The sequence below is a fragment of the Carassius auratus genome, chromosome 22 (genome assembly GCF_003368295.1).
Source record: "Carassius auratus strain Wakin chromosome 22, ASM336829v1, whole genome shotgun sequence".
In the NCBI taxonomy this organism is placed as follows: Eukaryota; Metazoa; Chordata; class Actinopteri; order Cypriniformes; family Cyprinidae; genus Carassius; species Carassius auratus.
In genome coordinates, this window is record NC_039264.1 from 16,895,483 (window position 1) to 16,918,388 (window position 22,906).

Genomic DNA, 22,906 nt, shown 5'->3' on the forward strand with positions numbered 1-22,906 from the left:
AACAAAGAGCTCCTCTTTGGCGAGGGTTAGGATGTATGCAGTGTTATATTTTAGATTCAGCTCTGCCAACTGCACGGAATGTGGCCTAGTTTGGATTAATTTTTGTTGTCGAAATAGAGCAAAAACAGGGAATATGGTGTCTAAAATGTAAGTCTCTAAATATTAAATCCTTTTTTTTACTTGTATAAAATCAATTTAAATTTGCCATCATGTCACTCTTCGTGTGATATCAACGATACAAAAATATTTTAAGCCCCCATATCTTGAATTTTGTGATTCATTTTAATAGACTGAATCATGCAGTGAAAATAAACGCAAATCAAATGCGCACACACACTAGTCTAATCTAGACTTTATCACGTAATGTATGCATATATTGACAAAAAATGATATCTTGATATTTTCTAGGGTTTATTGATAGTGATAATTAGACAACATTTTGATGAGTATACTATTGTGCTAGTAGTCTTAAGGACATACACGGTGTATACCCACTTCTTTAACAGTGTCTTTGCATATACCCACTTCTAACGTTAAATCCCCTCTGATGCGCATCATTCAGCATTGTCCTGCATTAGTCTACCACATGAATAGCTATTTCAATAGAATGTGAACAAATGCAAATATTCCCTAAAAACATTTCTAAAATATCTAAAACATATCTACCTAAAGATTGGGATGCAGTCAGGACCGTTGCGACGGCTTCCTTTAAAATACGACTGACAACTGCGCCTGTGCCCGCAGGGCTCCAGTTAGAGAGGATGTCCCGACAGTAGCTGCGTTTACATGGACACTACTAATCCGAACGTAATAGGACTAGAAGCACAATCAGAATAAAAGAGTCACATGTAAACACGTCAATCGGATTGAATTGGCCAGATCCGACTAAAATTTCACCAGATGTCCTCGTCATCCACTGTGGCGGCAATGACATGGGGGAGATCAGCGGCGTCCAGCTGGTCAATTTCATGAAGGACGACCTGCACCAGCTTCAACACCCTGGCATGAAGATCACGTTTTCAGCTGTGACCAAGAGATGCCGGTAGAAGGCTGGTGCCAATCCGGTGAAACTGGACATGTCCAGGAAGTTTGTCAACAGTGTTATGGCTTCATTTGTTTGTAGCTCTACTCTCTACACACATGACTGCGTGTCTTTCCACAGCTCCACATCTAAAATAAAATTTGCTGATGATACTGTGGTTCTGGGCCTCATTCACAACAATAAAGAGACTGCAGACTTGGATGAGGTAGAGAAATTAACATCATGGTGCCAGGACAACTGTCTCTCTCTGAATGTGAGCAAAACTGAAGAACTGATTGTGGACTTCAGGAAGAGACAGCAGCAGCCCTATACTACTCTTATGATCAGCGGGACACCTGTGGAGAGGGTGAGCAGCTTCAAGTACCTTGGTGTAAACATCTCGGAGGACCTGACTTGGACTACTCACATTCAAACACAGGTTAATAAATCCAGGCAAAGACTGTACCATCTGCGACAGCTGAGGAAATTCAGGGTCTCACCAGCAATCCTGAAAACTTTCTATTCTGGGGCCATAGAAAGTGTATTAACTCAGTGTATCTCAGTGTGGTATGGGAACAGCTCCAGTCAAGACTGCAAAGCCCTGCAGAGAGTTGTGTGCTTAGCTGAGCGCATTTCAGGGTCTGCTCTCTCCTCTCTGCAGGACATCTACCTCAAATTCTGCAGAAGTAGAGCTGCAAAAATCATCAAAGACTTCACCCACCCCAGTAATCATCTTTTCACTTTGCTGCCATCTGGTAAGCGCTACCGTAGCCTGATGGCAAAAACCCGGAGACTCAGGAGGAGTTTCTTCCCCCAGGCCATCAGGCTCCTAAACTCAAAACCAGCCTCTTAACATCCTCATGCCTCCACTTAATGTTCACTTTATCAGTAAGATATTCATCATTCACTGCCTCACATTGACATACTGACAGTGTCACCCTGTTTACGCCTCTTGTACATCCCTGTGTATCTTAATATTTAAGACTACAGTTTACTTTCATGTAGAATGTTTCTGTAGGCCACCTTTGTCCTTCAATATAAGGAATGGATGCACAAAGTCATCTGAGGTCAGAAGGCATGCAAGTAACATTTTTTACAATGAAGCCTGTGATGTAAGAGATTGCTGCTTCCTTGTACTCAGACAGATTGTCAATATCTGGAAGGTAAGAGGCGGAGTCATCCTCTGAATCAAAAATATGACATTATTGCAGAGTGAATAGCTGTTCATAACAGAGATATGTATTTATGATCATTAATCAATCTGTCACTACTATGAATGTATAGATTAAACATTACAATTATTATACTGCTATTAAAAGAACATGTAACCGTTCTCGATAACTATCGCTATAGAATCAAGCTGTGTTCTGGAAGGCAAGGCAAGTTTATTTATATAACATTCCATACACAGTGGTAATTCAAAGTGCTTTACATAAAAGAAAAGAATCATAAAAATTTAATCACAACAATAAAACAGGGAATTTAAAAACATTTAAAATGATTTAAAAATGTATTTAAATTGAAATTAAAACAGTTAACAATTCTCACAAACATTAAATCCACTGAACTGGTCATTTTGCTGGATTGGTAAAATCTTTAATTGGATTTCTGCATCTGTGAAAAACTAACTTCACCTTAACAGTTTACTTATGATAGTCAATACTTCACCCATTTAAAGTAATAAGTTATTTGACCTTGCATGGCATAAAACAAGGCCTTTGTACCCTGGAGTCAGTGGTTAAGTGATGACTCTCAAAGTGTTCACTGAACGGAGTCCAGTTCTGTCAGACATACAAGGGACTGATGAACAAACTCAGCTCCTGATCAAAATACAAGACTTCTTTTATCATAATATATTTAAATATTTTTTTGTAAACTTAAATCCAAATCAGTCTCAGTAACTGTATTCATAGATATCTCTTTTTATTCTGAGGTAAAATTTGAATTCCATTCATAGAAAGTTCTTCTTTAACGGTCGAGGAGTGCGTTCGAATTCAAATGTAGCACAAACACAAGTAGTACTGTATTTTGGATGCAGCTAAACCCTTCTTCAGCTGAAGACAAGTTATTGAAGAGTCCATAACAATTTAAAATATGTATTAAATAATAATATTAACTAATTAAAAACATATGGTCTATTCACAATAAGTTTGTGGTACCAGAGTTAAAGAAATCCATCTTAAAATCCTTCATAATTTTTACCCCTGTAATTTATGTTTTATTTTATTTTAAAATGTATTTATTTATTTATTTATGGATATTCACCCAGAATGCTCTTTTTGTGGATCTGAAAATGTGAAAATGAATCAGAACCATTTTGTAATAAGATTTCAATGTTGATCTTTACATCATTTAATAACCTTATTGACATCACCAAAGAAATGGTCCTGTTTAGTCATGTAGCACTGGATCTGTTCTATCAAATAATGCTATTGAAATCCTGAGCTTGCTTGGAAAAGGTCATGTTTATAAGTGTAAAGTTACAGCTTCTAAACCAAATTTTATTGAATTTTGCTCTGAATTAAAAATATTCAGTAATTCAGTAATTCAGTAAATTAAAACAAAACAAAAAAGCTGTTAAAACATACCAGATTTTAAAAAGGTTTTGATTCACCTGTGAATTGAGATATGATCTTTAGAAGAGCTTTCCTTCCCCTTACTTGAGTCAAAATGTAAGTTTTTATTTTTGTTATTATTTGTCTATGTATTACTAGCTGTTATTTAAAATAATTAACTGTTATTTTTAACTGTTTATTATTGTTATTATTTTAGTTTTTGTTTTATCTGGATTTTTTTATTATTATGTTAATCTAAATCCCTCGTAACAAAGTTTTTTCTTAATCATTGCTAAACGCTAACTTTCTTTGGTTTATATGACACTATGTTTTCAAATTTCAAATGTTACTTGCAAAATGTTAATAATAAAAAGAAAAGTTATTGAAGAGTCATTCAGTATTTCATGAGCTATTTATTGGTGAATTATTGGTTAAATAAATGTTGGCTGGAACCATTTTTTATATTATTATTTTTACAATTTAGAGCCATTTATTTATTTTCCCAAAAACAACAAATTAACGATGGTTTTACTACAAATAAATAAACCAACTAAATAAACCATTATTACCACAAATTAGCCATGTTCTGCTATACTAACCATAGTTTAACCCATATATACTATAAGTATAAATACTATAAGTATTTATAGTAAAACTGTGTATAGAAGTTGTATACCTATTAGGGATGTCAATCGATTACATTTTTGAAGTGCAGCTATGAGTGATGGCGACAGTATATAAATGCATAATTTATTAATTCATTCAGTCAGTCATTCATAATGTACACATCAAGCTTTTAGCGTGATTTAAGGCGAGACATCGCAGGTAAATAGGAATATTTTTCCTTTAAACATATTCACTTTACCAATAAATTAAATACATTATTATTAAAAAAAATTGCATTTCAAGTTTTTTTGACAAAACATGTTTACTTATGCAAATGACCTGATCTAATCTAACTAAATATGCGCATACTTACATTTAAAAACAAGAATCTAGACACTAAAAACAGACTTGTTATTCTTATTTCTTATCAATAATATATCAGTGTTAAAAAAATGTACCAAGCAGATTTTGGATATCCCCTTTTTTTTTTTACTGAAAAATAGTAAGATACTATAAACACGTATAAAAATGCAATTATCGGCATGTTTTTTTTTTTTTACCCCAAAATGGTAAGTAAATCAGGTTAAAAAAAACCATTGTTAATGTATCCTTCTGTAATTACCTTCAGAATATAACTAAGAATGAACATGGGAAGTACGGCATAGGTAAGTGCTACACAAGTTTACATTTTTGGTTCAGAATGTTCATCATTTTGAGAAAATGGCTTCTAAAGATATCGATTGCATAATTTCAGATTAAAGATTACACTTTTTTTATCATTTCCCACAAACTTATCCTACACAACTGAATACATAGACTGTTGTGTGACTTCTTTGTGTTATTTTTATTAAAGATAACATGGCTGAAGCACCGTCATTGAATGTTGAAATAGTCATACTGGCTGCTGCGTCCACTCTCTTTTTGCCGACAAATACAGTTTTGGACACCTTGACCAAATGACAGAATTTAAGCACTCAATAGAATTTTGGGTGCCCCCATGTTGGATTCTCTGCAGTAGGCTATCGCTCGACATTCTTTGATATAATGGAATAAGCTTTTTGCCCACCTCTTTTGTCAGAGAGCAGCCTGCATGCTCACTGTGACTCTCTGGTGTCACATTATGTTCCTCTGCTGTCCTGTACCAGCACCCTGAGAGTTTGCATCTGTTATGCAAAATGCTGTCCACACTGAGAGCAAGTACAATGTTTTTCTATAGTGTGACTTCTGATGTGGACTGCAAGGTATCTTTTTTGAGCAAAACTCTTTCTACACCGTTCACAGGTGTAAGGCTCCTCTCCAGTGTGACTTTTCATGTGGACTGAAAGTCTTCCTTTTTGAGCAAATCTCTTTCAAAAGTGTTGACAGGTGTACGGCTTCTCTTCAGTGTGAACTCTCATGTGAACTTTAAGGTTTTCTTTTTGAGCAAAACTCTTTCCACACTGTTGACAGGTGTAAGGCTTCTCTTCAATGTGAACTGTAATGTGAATTTTAAGGTTTTTATTGGGAGTAAAACACTTTCCACACTGTTTGCAGGTGAAAGCGACGTCTCTATTGTGAATTCTCATGTGGACTCCAAGACTTATTTTTTTAATGAAAACTCTTAGATTCAATCTGCTGGACACTTTTTTGAGTGGAGCAATTTCTAATCTGTGTGGATTTCTCTTAAAGAAATATTTTTCAATATGCTCTTTCTCTTCCACATCCTTCAGCTCTTGACTCTCCTCAATCAGGTCTAAAGTGGAAAAAAAAAACAATATAAAACCAGTTTAATGGCATAAAGAAACAGGCATCAAAAACAATAGAGGACATCAAAATCTACTGAAAAAAATTGTTTTCTTTAATCTCAGAAACTCTTTGCTTTCAAACTTTCAACCTGTTAGTTATCAAATGCTTTACAAAACAGCTTGACCAAAGGAAAGCTGGCTTATTTTCCAGCACAAATACAGGCATAACAATCTTTTGGACAGCATGATGTAGCATATCGGAACGAATTAAATAATTAAGATTGTGGAATTCGGCTAAGTGTTTCAACACTTTTCAACACAAAAGGCCCAAGACAACATAGATGATCATAACTGTGGTGCCCTTGAGCAAGGCACTGAACCCCCAATTGCTCCCTGGGCAATGCAGTGTAAATGTCTGCCCACTGCTCCAGGTGTGTGTTCACAGTGCGTGTGTGCACTTTCGATGGGCTAAAACGGTGCCTAAATCGATACTTCTATCAAAATAAATAATGAAAAAGGCTAAAAATGATAACATTAAAGTAGTGTTAGTTTCGTCAGACAATACGAGATGAAATTTGTCAACGACCTAAGACGAGACGATGACAAGACTGCACCACTGTCCAAAAACGCTGACTAAGACTAAATTAACATGCATTATTGTTGACGAAGAAAGACAAGACAAAAATGTTTTGTATAAAATAAAAAACTAAGATGAAATCTCTTTTCATTTTCGTCTACAATCGTCTCTGCTTTTTCATCAGCTGTTACACTTTTAAAATATTCAAAACGAGTTCGCAGCTTCGCGCTGTTCCTCAAGTTATAGGTCTCATACTCTTGTGGCTGCAACACAAAAACTGCTGAGCACGCAACACCCAAAGCGAACACGAGTGACGAGCAGTAGCGCTGTTTCCTACACGCAGAGTACACAGTTTGCGTAGGGCTCCAGCTCCCAGGGGGCACCATGCCAGTTTCTCAAAAAAAAAAAAGTAAAATTAAATTATTATTATGTATATTAACACACACACCAGACATCACAAGTCTCCCGGAAGTTCCGGGAGTCTCCCGCATATTGAAAGCGGCTCCCTGAGACCCGCGAATTAGTTAAAAACTCCCGGAATCTAGACCGAGCGAGCAAAAGCGCGCATGCGAAACAGATACTGTGTTTCAAACCGTGTAGCGCGCACGACAGAGAGAGAGAGGGAGCGAGAGACCTTGAGTGTGTGTGCTAATGTGCGTGTGTGCGAAGCGCATGTCAGACAGAGAGCATCCTGATTGGCCTGTTTCTGCAAATCAACCAATCAATTGTCAGTGTGGGCGGGCTTTTATCTCTTCTCCCGAACAAAATTAACCAGTTATGTCTATCTAGAAACAGGAGCACCATGGCAGAGGGAGAGTGCCACAAAAAAAAAAAAAAAAAGTATAAGACACATTTTACGGCAGACTACACGAAAGTGTACCCGTCGTATAGGTGTCAAACATAATGACAGTCTTGCTCAAGCATTGCCCATGGCAGGTTAAATGATTGCAAAAGGCATGTTGAGGTGAGTTGACAAGTTTAATTTCATCTGCATATTATTCAGGCTAGTTGCCAAGGCTACATGAAAACAACAAACTCCTTAGACCTGTTTAAAGTTGCAATGGAAAATAAATAAAAGCAGTTTACATAAATTGTATAAGTAGATTATATAAATAGTAAAAGTAATCTACATATTTAAACATAATTAACGAATAATTACATAGGCCTATAGCTTATAGAAATAATATTTTATGCTATATCTTTTAAGGACCACAACATGTTAGGGAGGCTAAGCGCAGGGAAGTTCTCCCATTCAGATAGGCAAAGTCTCACTGAGAAGGTGATTACAGCTGAGATGTATTTCCTTCCCTTTTTTTTGGAGGGGGGGGGGGGTCTTCGGGATACCTCCCTGAAATGTGTGTGTGTGTGTGTGTGTGTGTGTGTAATATATATATATATATATATATATATATATATATATATATATATATATGTGTGTGTGTGTGTGTGTGTGTGTGTGTAAATCATAAATATATATGTCATGAACATATATACATAATCATAAAAAATGCGTTTTACGCTGAAGACAGACAGACGCGTGATGCACCATTCCTGCAGCCGCGCAGGCTCGCTCTCACCTCATGTTTGTGGTTGACTGGAAATGATCATAACTGATGGACAACTATACCTGGGAAAAGACAACCGTAGTCCAGTGCCGAGATAAGAAAAGAAAAAAGCCCAAGATGAGGCCCGTGCATTACTTTTAGGTAACCTACATTTATAATCCTGTTAAACTTTTTTGGATTTGATGACATTAAGTTAATAACGTGTTTTAATGTCGTGATAGTACTATCACCGCTGCATCTGCCTTAATATTCTCTGAGTTTATGTTCCCTTCTGAAAATTAACCATTATTTTACTATGAAAAACAAAAACAAAACATGGTTCTTGTAGCAACGGCAACTACAAGTTAACCATGGCTTTGATACTTCAAATCGCTTCAAATAATAACTTACGAAGCATTCAGATAATATTTTTGTGGTGATAAAAACAGAGCTAAGCGAACAAGAACCTTTTAAAATGCTATAAAATGCATGATAAAAAACAAAGAGGCAATAATGATTGGTTAATTAATAATAATTGAATAACACTGTTAAAATACATAATGTAATACAAAATTAACTATTTAGGTACATCAAATAGGCTATTATTACAAATGCCCACAAAGGGCAGTTTTTGCAGTTTTAAGGATGATAAAATCCTTGTTTTATCACCAAACATTTAATTCAAATATCCACTTTATCTTTAATTGTTGGTCACCTCCATACATCCAGATTGGCCGAGACCACCTCAGAGGCCTAAATGTGCTTGAACCCCGTAATTGCTGCTTGCAGCTATATTTTTACTGTGCAACAGTACTAAGTAAGAGTAGTTTTTTTTCTGTTTTTAAGAGTAGTTAATGATCTCTTGTTATCTGCAGATACTGGTAACTGTACTATTCTTTTATTATTGGAGCAGAGCATGGCTTTTGATACAGTAGGTCACCGCATCCTGTTAAAAAGATTAAATCGAGGTTGGCTTTTGTGGTACTGCAAAAGACTGGTTTGCATTATATCTTATAAATAGGAGTTTTTCGGTGAAAATTTGTGAATTTTCATCAAGTTCAATTCCCAATTCCCATTGTGGGGTACCCCAGGGCTCTATTTTGGGTCCAATTTTATTCTCCCTATATATGTTTACCTCTTTGTTTTATATTTGAGTCTCAAGTTTCATATCACATTTACGCAGATGACACTCAGCTTTATTTTCCTGTAAAATTAGGTTCTGATTTGGTGTCCTCCTTGCTGGCTGGTTTAAAGGATATCAAGAATTGAATCGAAAACTATTTCCTACAGTTGAATAAAAATAAAAAAAAAGTTATATTTTTTGGACTTTCTCACCTTTTACATAATTTAAGACCTACTCTGGGTCCTTTTGAAGAAAACATTAGACGTTTACAACTGGTTCAGAGTGCTGCTGCTCATTTTTGACAGGGACAAAAAATAGGGAGCATATTACTTCATTGTTAGTTTTACTTCACTGGTTACCTGTTTAATTAGATTTTCCCAAAATCTCATTTAAAATCTAAAGGGAACAGAGCTTTTTCTGTTCTTGGTCCTACACTCTGGAACTCTTTGCCTTTACCCATTAGATCATCCCCTATGTCATCTCATTTTAAATCATCTCTTAAAACATTTTTGTTTTCCCCTCAGGCTTTTGCTTTAACTTGAAATACTTTTTTTCTTCTTCTGTTCGTTTCTTTGTTTGGTGATGTTTCGTATTATGTATTCCTTTTTGCATTAGAATTTATTGCAATAATTTATTGCATTAGAAACAAACAATAATTGTCCCATTAGGACACTTCAAATTTACTGGGAATGCAATTGCAATGCATTTTAAAGTCACTAAAAAGTAAGGCATAGTATGACCTCAGTTTTTTATTACTATGATATTGATGTATGTTCAACACTCTTAGTGTAAATAAATAAAATTGCAATTGTAAGGTCACCAAAATACATTAGAGTTTATGCTGAATGAATTCTGCATTTCAAAAATTAAATAAAAGAGTGGCTATATAAAGTGCACTTTAGTATATTTGGAATAGTTTAACTTTAGCACATAAAATGTATAGTTAATACAACTTTAGTTGCTGATCAAAGATTTGGGAGATATGTACAGTTCTGTGTGCATCTGTGTGAAAATGTGCAAAATGATTCTGACAAAGTTTTTAAGTTGATGAGTGAACTGATTTCAAATAATTCAGTTTACCACTGTAACTTCTCCAGCGACAGAGTGAGAAAGCTTCCGCCCGACTGAAAGAGTCTGCCATCTGTCAAATCACCTCAGATGTATGCAAGGTATGAAGAATAGACCCATGATAATCAAAACCAAATATGTGTTTTATTTTGGCAGACTATCCAAGACATAGGCCCAATCCCAATTCTATTTTATACCCCTTCCCCTTGCCCACCACCTACCCCTTCCCAGAGTGTCAAGGGGTAGTGGAGAAAATATTCCCCTAAGGATTGGGACACCACTACCATGACGTCACACGCCATATACTGGTGTGCATTAGAGCCTTTAATTATTGTTTTGTATTAATGAGCTGCTTACTGACACACACACACATATCTGAAATCAATCTCACACATCCAGGAGAAAATAAACTTGTCAACGCTGCCCCACGACTTTTATGAAATACAGTTTAAATACTGAATCGCTACATTATATTTTCCAGTGATGAGAGGATACAATCGCTGTTTGTAAGTAAACTCACTATAAAAAGGTAAACGCACAGACGCGAATACACGCAACTTCCATTTCTCTTTCTCTCTCTCTTTCGGTCTGGAATAGGTAATATTTGAGAAAATGGTTTAGCGATTTCTAATTATTGGGGGGATTAGTCTTTGGCATTTATCGCCCTGATCAGACCTATGCTGTCTTAAATGATATGACGTTAGCAAATATTAGCGATTTTTTGCAAACATTTCTTTGAGTATCATGACCGTTAATATTAACTCACAATTGAATGTAACATTAAACGAATGATTACTTTTATTTATGCCAAAAAAAGCTTACATTTATGTGTCTTTTTGCTCACTGTAGCAGCCATGTTGCCGAGATAAGTCATACTCCTTCGTTTGAAGTGTGGTCCCGAAAAATCTTCGTTTGAAGGGCTATTTATCCCTTTCCCCTTCCCCTCCAACCCCCTTTCCATTTTTAATAGAAAACAATGTGCTACTGTTGGGATTGCAACTGACATTTCAGGTCCATCTGGTTTGTGAACAATGTGAACTCTTTTGTGCACTGTAAGATTTACTTTACTTCTGAAGCTATTTCCACACTGATCGCATACGAATGGGTTTTCTCCAGTGTGGACTCACAAATGGGTGTTCAATGTTGCTTTATATTTGAAGCTCTTTCCACACTGACAACATACAAACAGATTTTCTACAGTGTGGTCTCTCAAATGCGTGTTCAATATTGCTTCATGTCTAAAACTCTTTCCACACTGTGGACATATGTAGGGCTTCTCTCCACAGTGATATCTGATGTGTTTATTAAGTATTTTTTTTCTTTGATATAAACCTTTTCCACATTGAGAGCAGGTGAAAGCTCTCTCTGCACTGTGAAAACTCATGTGGTCTTTAAGGTGACCCCTATTATAGAAACTTTTTCCACATTCTTGGCAGGAGAACTGCTTCTCTCCAGTGTGAATCATCATGTGCCGGTTAAGGCTTCCTTTGGCAGTGAAACTCCTTCCACACTGTTTGCATGTAAAAGGCTTCTCTCCTTTGTGAATACTCATATGGACATCAAGGTATGCATGGCTTGAGAAAAACTTTCCACACTGAATGCAGGAGCGACTTCTATTTTGTGTGGATGTCTTTTCAGTCAGTGAGCAACCAGAAGTTTTTTCTCCAGTTGTGAAATAAAAATTTTCATACAGATTTTGTTCTTTTTCATTCAGTTCTTGACTCTCCTCTTTCAGCGGCATCAGGTCTAGGGTTAAACCAGAGAAATTAAAGTTAGTAATAACAAAAAACAACAGACATCAAAATGAGGTCAGGATACACCAAGCTGTTGGTCAACATCAGGCCATCAGCGAGCATCTGTCAGGCTAGTTTGTTTTGCACGCTAGCATTCTACGTTCTTTCTAAAATCCTATATGGTGAGGTCTTCGCATGGATGCTTTGTGCCCTTTTCTTGAGTTGGTAAAAGCCCCGTTCATCATAGGTGCAACTCCACCTATGTATCTTCGGATACCTATCTAAACAGGGTGTTGCTACTAGAGAACTGTCGAGACAGCTCTTTCAGCAAGCTTATGCGAAAGCTAGTGGTAGCCCCTGTGTGACAGGCAAAACTTACTATAAAATGCTATGTTCTTAGCTGTATCCCTTTAAAGGAATCTTTCTTGATTCCAAGCCTTCAGCTCTACCCTGGGCCGAGGCCCTAACAGTTAAATTGGGTATGTAGCTTAGGCCTTTGGCCGGAAGAGGTACTGACACAGACAGCCGTCTAAATGTCCCAGGGGCAACTCCCATGGTAAAGGTAGAATTGGTACTTAGTGTTTGCCATGATTCTGGCCTGCACTCCCCTCAGCATGGCGGCGTGGGTATACTGTTCCCCATAGCGGCCCCTAGAGGACGCAGTTCGAAGTTCCACTGAAAGGGAACGTCTCAAGTTACGAATGTAACCATGGCTCCCTGAGTAGGGAAAGAGACACTGCATCCTCTAGCTCCCTGCCATGCTTCAGACGCAAGCTTTAGACGAAGAGGTGAATGATGTATTCTCCTGGTGTCTGTTTATAGTCGTGACGGTAGTGATGTCAGAAGCTGTCGTCGGCCAACAAGTTGGTGTTTTTTCAATGTATACTTATGACATGGGTCATGATGAGGTGTTCCCTTCATAAAATAAGTTACCTCCAAAAATAAATATCTAAATTGAAAGGAAATTGTATGGTGTAATATGTATTGTGAATTTTATCACATCATACGTTTATTGAATCGTTACATCCAGATATGCTATTAGTTTTTGCTGAGTATGCTGATTTGTCAACAGGAAAGTTCAGGCTACCAGGGATTTGGAAATTTTGCGAGCCCTGAGGTGTGTTTCCCAAAAGCATCCTTAATTAATGAGACTGCTTCTGACTGTGGACAATGATGCCTGTCAATTTTGACTCAGCAATTCTTTTGTGACTCTCTTTCACTTTAAGTTTGGTCCATTCATTAACCCTTTAAAACCGAACGTGTCGGTGCCGACACAATTTACCATGCGGTATTAATGTTTTCATAACTCAGCGACCGTTTGCACTACGAAAAAAAACCTAATTGCGTCTGATAGAAGACAGCTTGCGCTTTAAGACAATATACAGCTTAATACGGTAGCTGTATGCTTTCCACCAGCAAACCTGATTGTGATGGGTAAGTGAAGCTGATTTATTTGTTTCTTGCTGATGAATCGATGATAAATGAATAAAATAGTCAGACTCCATGTTTCTGTTCGAAAAAACACAGTTTCACACACGTTGCGTTGCAAACATTTGTAAGCTCGTATGTGCATGCATGCGTTCATATTTGCTCATGTAACGTTAGCGTTATGTGTATGGGTGCGTGTGCATGCATACATAATTTTCTGTGTGTATGCAAGTGCATGGACATATCTCTCTCTCTGTGTGTGTCTGTGTGTGTGTGTGCGTGTATATGTATGTTTGTGTGCGTGCATGTTTGCATACGTTTATGTGTGGGCTACTGCTAATGTGTGCATTTGTATATCTGTGTGTTTGTGTGTATGTGTATATCTGTTTGTGTGTATCTGTGTGCATGTGTGTATCTTATACAGTCTATGATGTGTATGCAAATGTGTGTGTGTACGTGCATGCGTGACTGTGCATGCATGCATTTGTCTATATCTGTATATGTGTGTGTAGGTGCATGTATGTGTGTTTGATTGTGTGTATGCAAATGTGTGTAAGTAACTTACTAAAAGAAAATTAGTACAAATATATAAATATATAATAAATAAATATCTATAATAATAATAATACAATAAAATAATAAAAATAAAGCCTGCAGTTACTTACATTTGCATACACACAATCAAACACACATACATGCACCTACACACACATATACAAATACACCTACATACACATAGACAAATGCATGCATGCACAGTCACGCATGCACGTACACACACACATTTGCATACACATCATAGACTGTATAAGATACACACATGCACACAGATACACACAAACAGATATACACATACACACAAACTAGTTGCTAGTGATTTTGTAACACGTTGCTTTTTTTATTTAATTTTTTTCAGTGTGGCTTCTCCAATTATCTACGAAGAAGCAAATGGGCCATTTACATCGAACACAACACCATCTCAGAGGGGCCGAGGTCGCAGCTGTAGCTTTACAATAAGTACATGGGGGGACTTGACACCGCTAACAAGATGCTCAGAACAAAGTCGGTGCCCCATAAAACAAGTCGTATGTGACCATTTTCCAGCACTTCCTGGACATTGCAGTGACCAACAGCTTAATTTTACACAAAGAGCTGTGTGCCATCCACCATGATAAGCTCATGACACTGCAAAACTTTCAGGAGCTGCCAACTGCTCAGCTCACAGATATTCCCCTGGATGGCAGCTCGAGAGAGATGTGATCATCTGCCTGTTCCTGTGAGTGATACTCAAGACCTTTCACAGAGTTGCATACGATGCAAAAGGAGCACCCCATAGAAGTGCCAGGAATGTGATGTTGGACTATGCTTGCAGTTAGACAGGAACTGCCCCACATTTAAATGACTGGATTGAAGGATCCAAAAACACCTGGAGAACTGCAGTACAACAAATGGCTCCTGAGTGAAAACTGTGCAATCCAGTGTCTCAAAAAGACTTGTGTATATATGTATTATAGTTCCTTTTTCAAGATTGAGGCATTAGATTCTTTGGATCATGAGTTTTCAGATTTTTTCTAAATAAAAACCAGTACAATTTCTTCCCATTTTTAATTTTTTTGTCTATTTAAATTCTATTTACTAACTCATTACACAAAATAATGTACAATAACTGTAATTTCCTGAATGCCTATAATCTTCTGAAAAAAAAAGGCATCTTACACTTGAAGATACCACATTATGTTATAATTTTATACTCAAAAAAACAAAATGCGTGAAAACGGCCAATTTTAGCCATAGGTTCTAAAGGGTTAAACAAATCTACTGAATAACTTTGACAACTCTGCCAGTTGTTTTGGCCACTTTTATTATGTGTTATTATGTGTGATGGCATTCGTTTTGAAGCTTGGAATGCAGCATGAAACAGGACAGAATCCCATTTATTGTATTCAAATTGAATTTCTATTGATTGGAAAATTTAAATGACATAACATTATTTTGTTGTACACATAAATTCTGTGGAAAATGGATTTTCTTAAAAATAAAATGCAAAGAAAACAAATATGGCTAGTAGATGTTGGAAAACATAAAAACAAGACATCAAGTTTATGGGCCCTATCATACACCCAGCGCAATTCGACGCAAGGCGCAAGTGTGTTTGCTAGGTTTAGTCTGGTGCTGTTCACATTTTCCCATCCAGCACCACATTGCTTAATTAGCAAATGCATTTGCGCCCATTTGTGTGCCCAAGGGCGTGCTGGTCTAAAAAAGAGGTGTGTTCAGGCGCATTGCTGGTGCAATGCTATTTTAAGGAGCTGAAAATAGACTGCGCCATAGACCAACTCAAACCTGCTCTAAAGTCAATGCCGCAATATTTTTTTTTGTTATTTGAAGAGCGCCTTGGTTGAAAATGCACCTCTGGGTTGTCCACAGTGTGCGTTGACTTTGCTTATTACACACAGGGATACATCACACAAACATGCCAAATATTACAAACAAAAGGATTACAGTGTAAAAGAATATTATTGTGTAGGCTACATTAGGGATGGGCGAATCGATCTTGAACTATTGATATACCGATAATGATGCGAGGTATCAAAAATATCGATACTTAGGTGTTTTTATTTACCAGTGATTTTGTTTATTAAACAAAAAACAACGCCTACAATATCCCTTAAATTGGACAAATAACCTATGTTAGCAAATAATTGTGTGGAAGGGATTTTCCTGCTCATGTCAACATGCAAATGTTGCAAGGCAGAATCAATCAATTACAGAGAGCATTCACTCACTTCTGACAGTGCATTTAAATAAAGCTGCGTTTCCCGAGAGTAGCCTATAATAAGAAAGCATTTATATTTTTGGAAAAGGCAGCCCAGAACAATGCCTTAAAAACATAGACTATATGTTTGAGTTATTTCACAATAAACCTATTGAAATTGTACCCTAGTTTGTGCAGTACATTTATTTATATTTACATTTATAGTTTGTATTGCTCATGTTCTATTCTCTATTGTTAATATAACACATACACTCTCCGAATAAAAAGGTTGCATTTTATGCATGCAACAGCCTATTACTGGCAGTCCCTTATGACAATGAACCATGGTAAAGTGAACATAGTTTAACTATAGTATTTGTAGATTCCGTTGATTACCATAACATTTTAACCATGTGTAAACAAAAATATAACCTAATAAGTTGCAATTAAGGGGTATTGTATGTTAAAATGCATTGTACTCATAATAATTAAATTTCATAATCTAAAACTCCATTTAAGAAGTATCGCATCGGTATCAATATGGACGATACTGGCCATTAAAAGTATTGGTATTGTATCAAAGACAAAATATGTGGTATCACCCATCCCTAGGCTACATACATATAAAAATGTAATGATGGATAAACATTGCATGTATTAGAATTAGGCTACCTATTTGCAATCCAGCCTATTACTACTTATAATGATGAATGAAATTGGCAAATAATTTAACAATCATGCCAATGCACACATATATACATGTTAACTGACTCATCGCGTGGAGCTTTGGTGGATTCCTGCTTGTGCAATAGATGATCTGCTCGCGTGCTTTAACTTTGCACACGAGCAGATCGGTTTCTTTGCTTGAGAAGCGTCCAGCTTTTCTGCCAACAAATTCTGCCATCTAAATAGCGATCCGTCCTGGCGCGAGCGCATCTCACTCTTAAAGGGAATGTGAGATGATACTCTGATTGGTGTATTGAACATTATGCCTGTAATGATAAAATCTCCATATTCATCCGGAAGAAGGAGGCGGGAACCGGCGGACAATCAAAAGACATTTAAATAATCACAAAATAAATACAAAACAGCGCACCAGCCCCTCACGGATGACTGGTGCGCTCAAATAAAAACCAAAACACAACTAAAAGTCCAGGCCTGGTCCTCTCTCTTCCTTCACTGTCGTCGCTCCAGTTTTATATCCTTCCATCTCATCCGTGGGCCTCGAGACCGGTGGGTCAAACAGGTGTAGCTCATCTCCAATCACTCCACCTGCCTTGCTCCTCCCACGTCCCTCGGCCCTGCCCCACTCGTCACATACCCCCATCGCCCCTCGCAGGCCGGAGGGTACACCCGAGACTGCGCTCTACTCCCGTCCCCCCTCCCTCCGGGGGGGACCACTCACGGGGACCTGCGGGAACCTGGGAGTAGGACAAACGAGGCAAGAGAAAAGGAGATGGAAGGAGGAGCGACAGAGACGAGCGAGGGAAGAGAGAAAAAATAATAATTCCGGTTCCCAGACACACTGCTGCTCGGCCCTCCACCAGCTGGGTGATCTCCTCCGCGGTGCCTGGGATGGCACTGGACGGCCCTCGACGGACGGCACGACACTCCTCAGCCGCCCGGTGGACGGCGACGGCTCCTCCGGTTTTTGGGCAGCCGGCAGGAGTCCCACGTTCCCTGTTCCTCCCCGTTCAGGTGGATGGCAGCAGGCTCCGGCCCCCTGGCGAACTGCGCTGACTCCTCCGCTCTCTCACGGACGGCAGCCGCCCCTCCACATCGCGGCCGGCCGGCAGCGAGCTCCCCCGTCCACGGCAACTCGCTCCAGCCCACCGCCTCGAGCGTCCATGGTGGCACACTCCTCGCCTGCTCGAGGGCACCGCGGATTCACCACAGCGGCGAGGGATCTTCAGCAGCGCGTCCCTCCTTCTGCCGGGTTTCGGCACCACTCTGTAACCATAAAAACTCCATAATCATTGGGAAGAAGGAGGCGGGGACACACACATCTCTCACTCAGATGTCTGTACATGTGATTTGCTCTTTTATAAATTCTCTTAGAACATTTCTCTGTCTCATATTAAATAGACATTTAATCATCTTTAAGATGTATATGATTCATGTAAATCCACTTTGGAGACATACATGTGCTTACTGGAGATCCGCGGTTGCTTTACATAATAAAACATGTTTTGTTGTTGTTGTTTTCTTTTTTTTTAATCGCTTATCTGAGGAACTATTTGTAAATTACGTTTCAGTTAAAAAACAGTTTTTATGAAACGGGAGCGGCCTCGAGTAAGATGGCGGCTTAGCTTGTTAGCTCTGTGCCAGTTCCCTTTCTTTTTAAAGTTTTCTATGTTTCATTTGGTCAATATTCGACGTATCTAGTCCTAAAAACATTAAACAATGTCCGAGAGTAAAGAAACACGGGAGTTTCCACTGTTTAATTCCCGTTCATCCAGAAATACAAAGAAAAAGCATGCTGAGGCGGAGCAGGAGACCTCGTCTGATCAGGCCGACATTATGCTGATGGAAATCCGTTCGTTGGGATCCAGTTTGGCCAATATCGAAGGTAGACTAAGTGCGATCGATAATCGTTTGGACAATATTTCTACCTCGGTTACTTCAATTCAAGAAACGATTTCCAATTTGTCTGGTAGAGTGGACTCGAACGAAACGCGTTTAACTGAGGCTGAGAGCAGAATCTCCGATGTCGAAGATAGCATGCCGGCTCGTGATAGTAAAATTGCATCTCTGGACAAAGAACTGACATCATTAAGAGCTAAAGTAGATGACCTGGAGAATCGAAGCAGACGTAAAAACCTGAGAATCGTCGGTCTCCCTGAGAAAACTGAAGGCTCTGAACCCATGGCACAGTTCCTTTCGAAGAGGCTCCCGGAGTGGCTGGACCTTGCACCCGATTCACGTTTCGAGATCGAGAGAGCTCACAGATCTCTCGGCCCGGTCCCGGGAGCAAATCGCCCCCCGCGAAGCGTCCTGGTCCGTTTTCTACGATACACGGATAAGGAATTCATCCTGCAGGCAGCGCGGAGAAAACGCAGCATCAGTCACGACGGGAGTCAACTGCGCTTCTTCCAGGACGTGTCCGCTGAGGTGCTGAAGAAACGCCGAGAGTTCGATGATGTCAGGAAAATACTTTCCGGCCGTAACATGTTTAGAGGCTTCGTTTACCCTGCAAAAATCAGATGCCTTCACGAAACGGAGATGCACGTCTTTTCCACTCCAGCGGCTGCAACAGAGTTTTTAAAGACTCTGAAAGATAAGTAACTATAAAGGACATGAATGCATCACAAGTGGTTATTCTTAAAACTTTGAGGGCCTTACACTGTAAACTTTACAGAAAACTCTGAGGTAAATTTACTTTCAAATACATGGCCGGTTATCTTAGGTTGTCTTTTTCTTACACGTAAATTATTTTTATATTATAATATCCTTACTACGGATTATCCTGTTGTGGCCACTTTATAGAGGTAAATCTACTTCCAATTTATTTATTTTACTTTTGTTAGACATATGGCCGGCTATTTTAAGTTAATATATTAGCATAATTTTTACTGATTATTTTGTTGTGGCTACGGTAGTGTATCAACCTCGGATGTTTGACCAAAAAGGGGGACTGGCTGGTTACAAAGGTGTGCCTCCCTATGGGTATAATTCTGTACTACCATTTGGTATGGGTTGTCTTGTCTTTAGGGGTAATACCAATCGGGTACAGTAACCTGAGTTTCTCTCTAGGGTTGGCTCGTCGTTTGGGGACGAGACTGAGGGAGAAGGGGTGGGAGGTTTTTTTTTTTTTCGTTATATCATGTTTTCGTTGTTAAAATGCAAAAAATATTTGTGTCAGTTTTGCTACTTTGTCAGACATGCCTCAGTCTTAAATCGAATTCTCTTTCGTTTCCATTTTTCTGTAACTGATGACAATGGACAATTCGGTTAGGCTTATTACATGGAATGTTAAAGGGTTAGGCAATGTGATCAAAAGGAAAAAAATTCTAACTCACCTTAAAAAACAGAGAGCTAACATAGCTATGCTTCAAGAGACACACCTGTCTGACTCTGAGCACTTGAAATTAAAGTGAGATTGGGTAGGGCAATTATTTTTCTCAACTTGTAAAGCAAACACAAGGAAAAGAGGTACTGTTATTTTAATTCATAAACACTTTCCTTTTGTTTTAGAGGATCAAACTAGTGACCCGGATGGAAGATATATCTTAATTACTGGTACAGTTTATGGGGAACCTTTTACCATAATTAATATATACGCTCCAAACGAAGACTCCCCTAAATTTATATCTAAAGTAATTCTTCTGTTTAGTCAATACTGTAAAGGTATGGGGGTCTGTGCCGGAGATTTTAACTGTGTCATGGACCAAAAAATGGACAAATCCCCTTCTGATACATTTACTAATCCTAGATCCTCTCTTGTTCTTAAAAAACTCTGTAACGAGGCCGGTATCGTTGATGCTTGGAGGGAATTTAATAAGGGTAGCAAGGAGTATACATTTTATTCCAATCCTCATTGCTCTTATTCTAGAATAGATTATATCTTTACCCCAGCTCATTGCCTCCATACTGTATCCTCCAGTGAAATTGGTTCAATTGTTCTGTCTGATCATGCCCCAGTTCAGTTAGACATGATTATAAACAACCGCAGGGCCACCAGGATCTGGAGATTCAACTCTTCCATGCTAAATGATTCAGCATTTTGTGACTTAGTCCGAGAAGGTTTTAAGAATTATTGGTCAGATAATAGAAATTCACCAGTCTCTTCAGCAACTATTTGGGACGCTGCTAAAGCCACAATTCGGGGACATATTATATCATACTCCTCAGCACGCAAAAAGGCTTGGTCAAAAAAAAGGCAAGAATTAGAACGCGAAGTAAAAAGATTGGAATGTTTACATAGTAAAGCCCCTAATCAAACAAATTGGGCCCAATTATGCCAAGCTAGAGCTGAACTTAATTTGGATCACACAAATCACATTAAAAAACTACTCTTTTTCTCCAAACAAAAATATTATGAATATGCTAACAAATCAGATAAATTATTGGCACATCAGATAAAAAAAAAAATTAAATGAGAGAACAATTAAATCATTAAAAACTCCAGATGGCTCGGTCACGTATAATCTTGATTTGATTAATAACCTATTTAAAATTTTTTATAAAGAACTATATAAATCTCAAATCACTGCTGAACAATCGGATATCATTGAATTTTTAGATAAACTTCCACTTACAGCCATCTCTGAAGAAGACAAGATATTTTTAGATTCGCCTTTGTCACCAGAAGAAGTCTTTAATGCTATTCAATCCATGCCTTCTAACAAATCTTTAGGTCCGGACGGTTTTCCCTGCGAGTTTTATAAGTCATTTTGGCCAGAAATTTCTCATATTCTAATGCCTGCCCTTCAAAATTTATTAGATAATGGAGTAGCCCCTGAATCATGGAGAACAGCATCAATTTGTTTAATACCCAAAAAAGACAAAGATCCCCAGGAGTGTGCTTCCTATCGGCCAATAAGTCTTCTGAATACAGATTACAAAATTCTTGCTAAAATTCTTGCTCGTAGACTTGAAACTGTTTTACCACATATTATTAAACCAGACCAGACGGGATTCATAAAAGCACGCTTTGGTACAGATAACATACGTCGGCTCCTAAATTTGATAAATGTAACTCAAGAACATAAACTCCCCGCCCTTATTGTTTCCCTGGACGCAGAAAAAGCGTTTGACAGGGTGGAATGGAAATTTCTATTTGCCACCCTTAAGAAATTCAATTTGGGCTCAAAATTGATCAAATTAATAAAATTACTTTACTCTAATCCCCAAGCTACAGTGACTACAAATGGTTTGATTTCAAAACCTTTTGATATGCAAAGAGGTACGAGGCAGGGCTGTCCCCTTTCACCCCTGCTCTTTGCCCTCATAATTGAACCTCTTGCTGAATCTGTTAGACAGTGCCAAAACTTTTTTGGAATAAAAGTGGGAAATGATGAACATCGCATATCCCTGTATGCAGACGATGTATTGCTGTATTCTTCAGAACCTGAAAAATCAATCCCTGCATTATTAAAATGTATTTCAGATTACAGCATGTTATCTGGATACAAGATTAATCTTACCAAATCCGTGGCGCTCCCTATTAATATTTCTAATATCTCTGACCTTTTGCCTCTTTCACCTTTCAAAATAACAACATCTGGTTTTAAATACCTAGGTATTTTCATTTCATCAAAATTGGATGATTTATTTAATATAAACTATACGCCTCTTGTTGGCAGAATTAAAAAAGATCTTATTACTTGGCATTCTCTCCCTATATCCTTCTTAGGCAGAATAAATGTAATTAGAATGAATATTCTTCCAAAGTTTTTATATTTATTTCAGTCCCTCCCCTGTTACTTAGCTAATCCTTTTTTCAAAGACATTAACAAACACTTATCTAAATTCATTTGGAACAATAAAATGCCCCGTATTAATTTTAATAAGTTGACAAAACCAAAAGAGAAGGGAGGCATCGCTTTACCAAATTTACAATTTTATTATTGGTCAGCACAAGTGAAACATATGGTCAGTTGGTATAATGAACGGACTGACTCCATGTGGGTTAATATAGAAGCAACGGTTTGTGCCCCCCTTCCAATAAAATTTCTGCCTTTTATTAAAATTTTTAGAAAAATCAAAAACATTTCAACAAACCCTATTATTCTAAACACTCTTTTGGTATGGAGAGATGTCAGAACATATC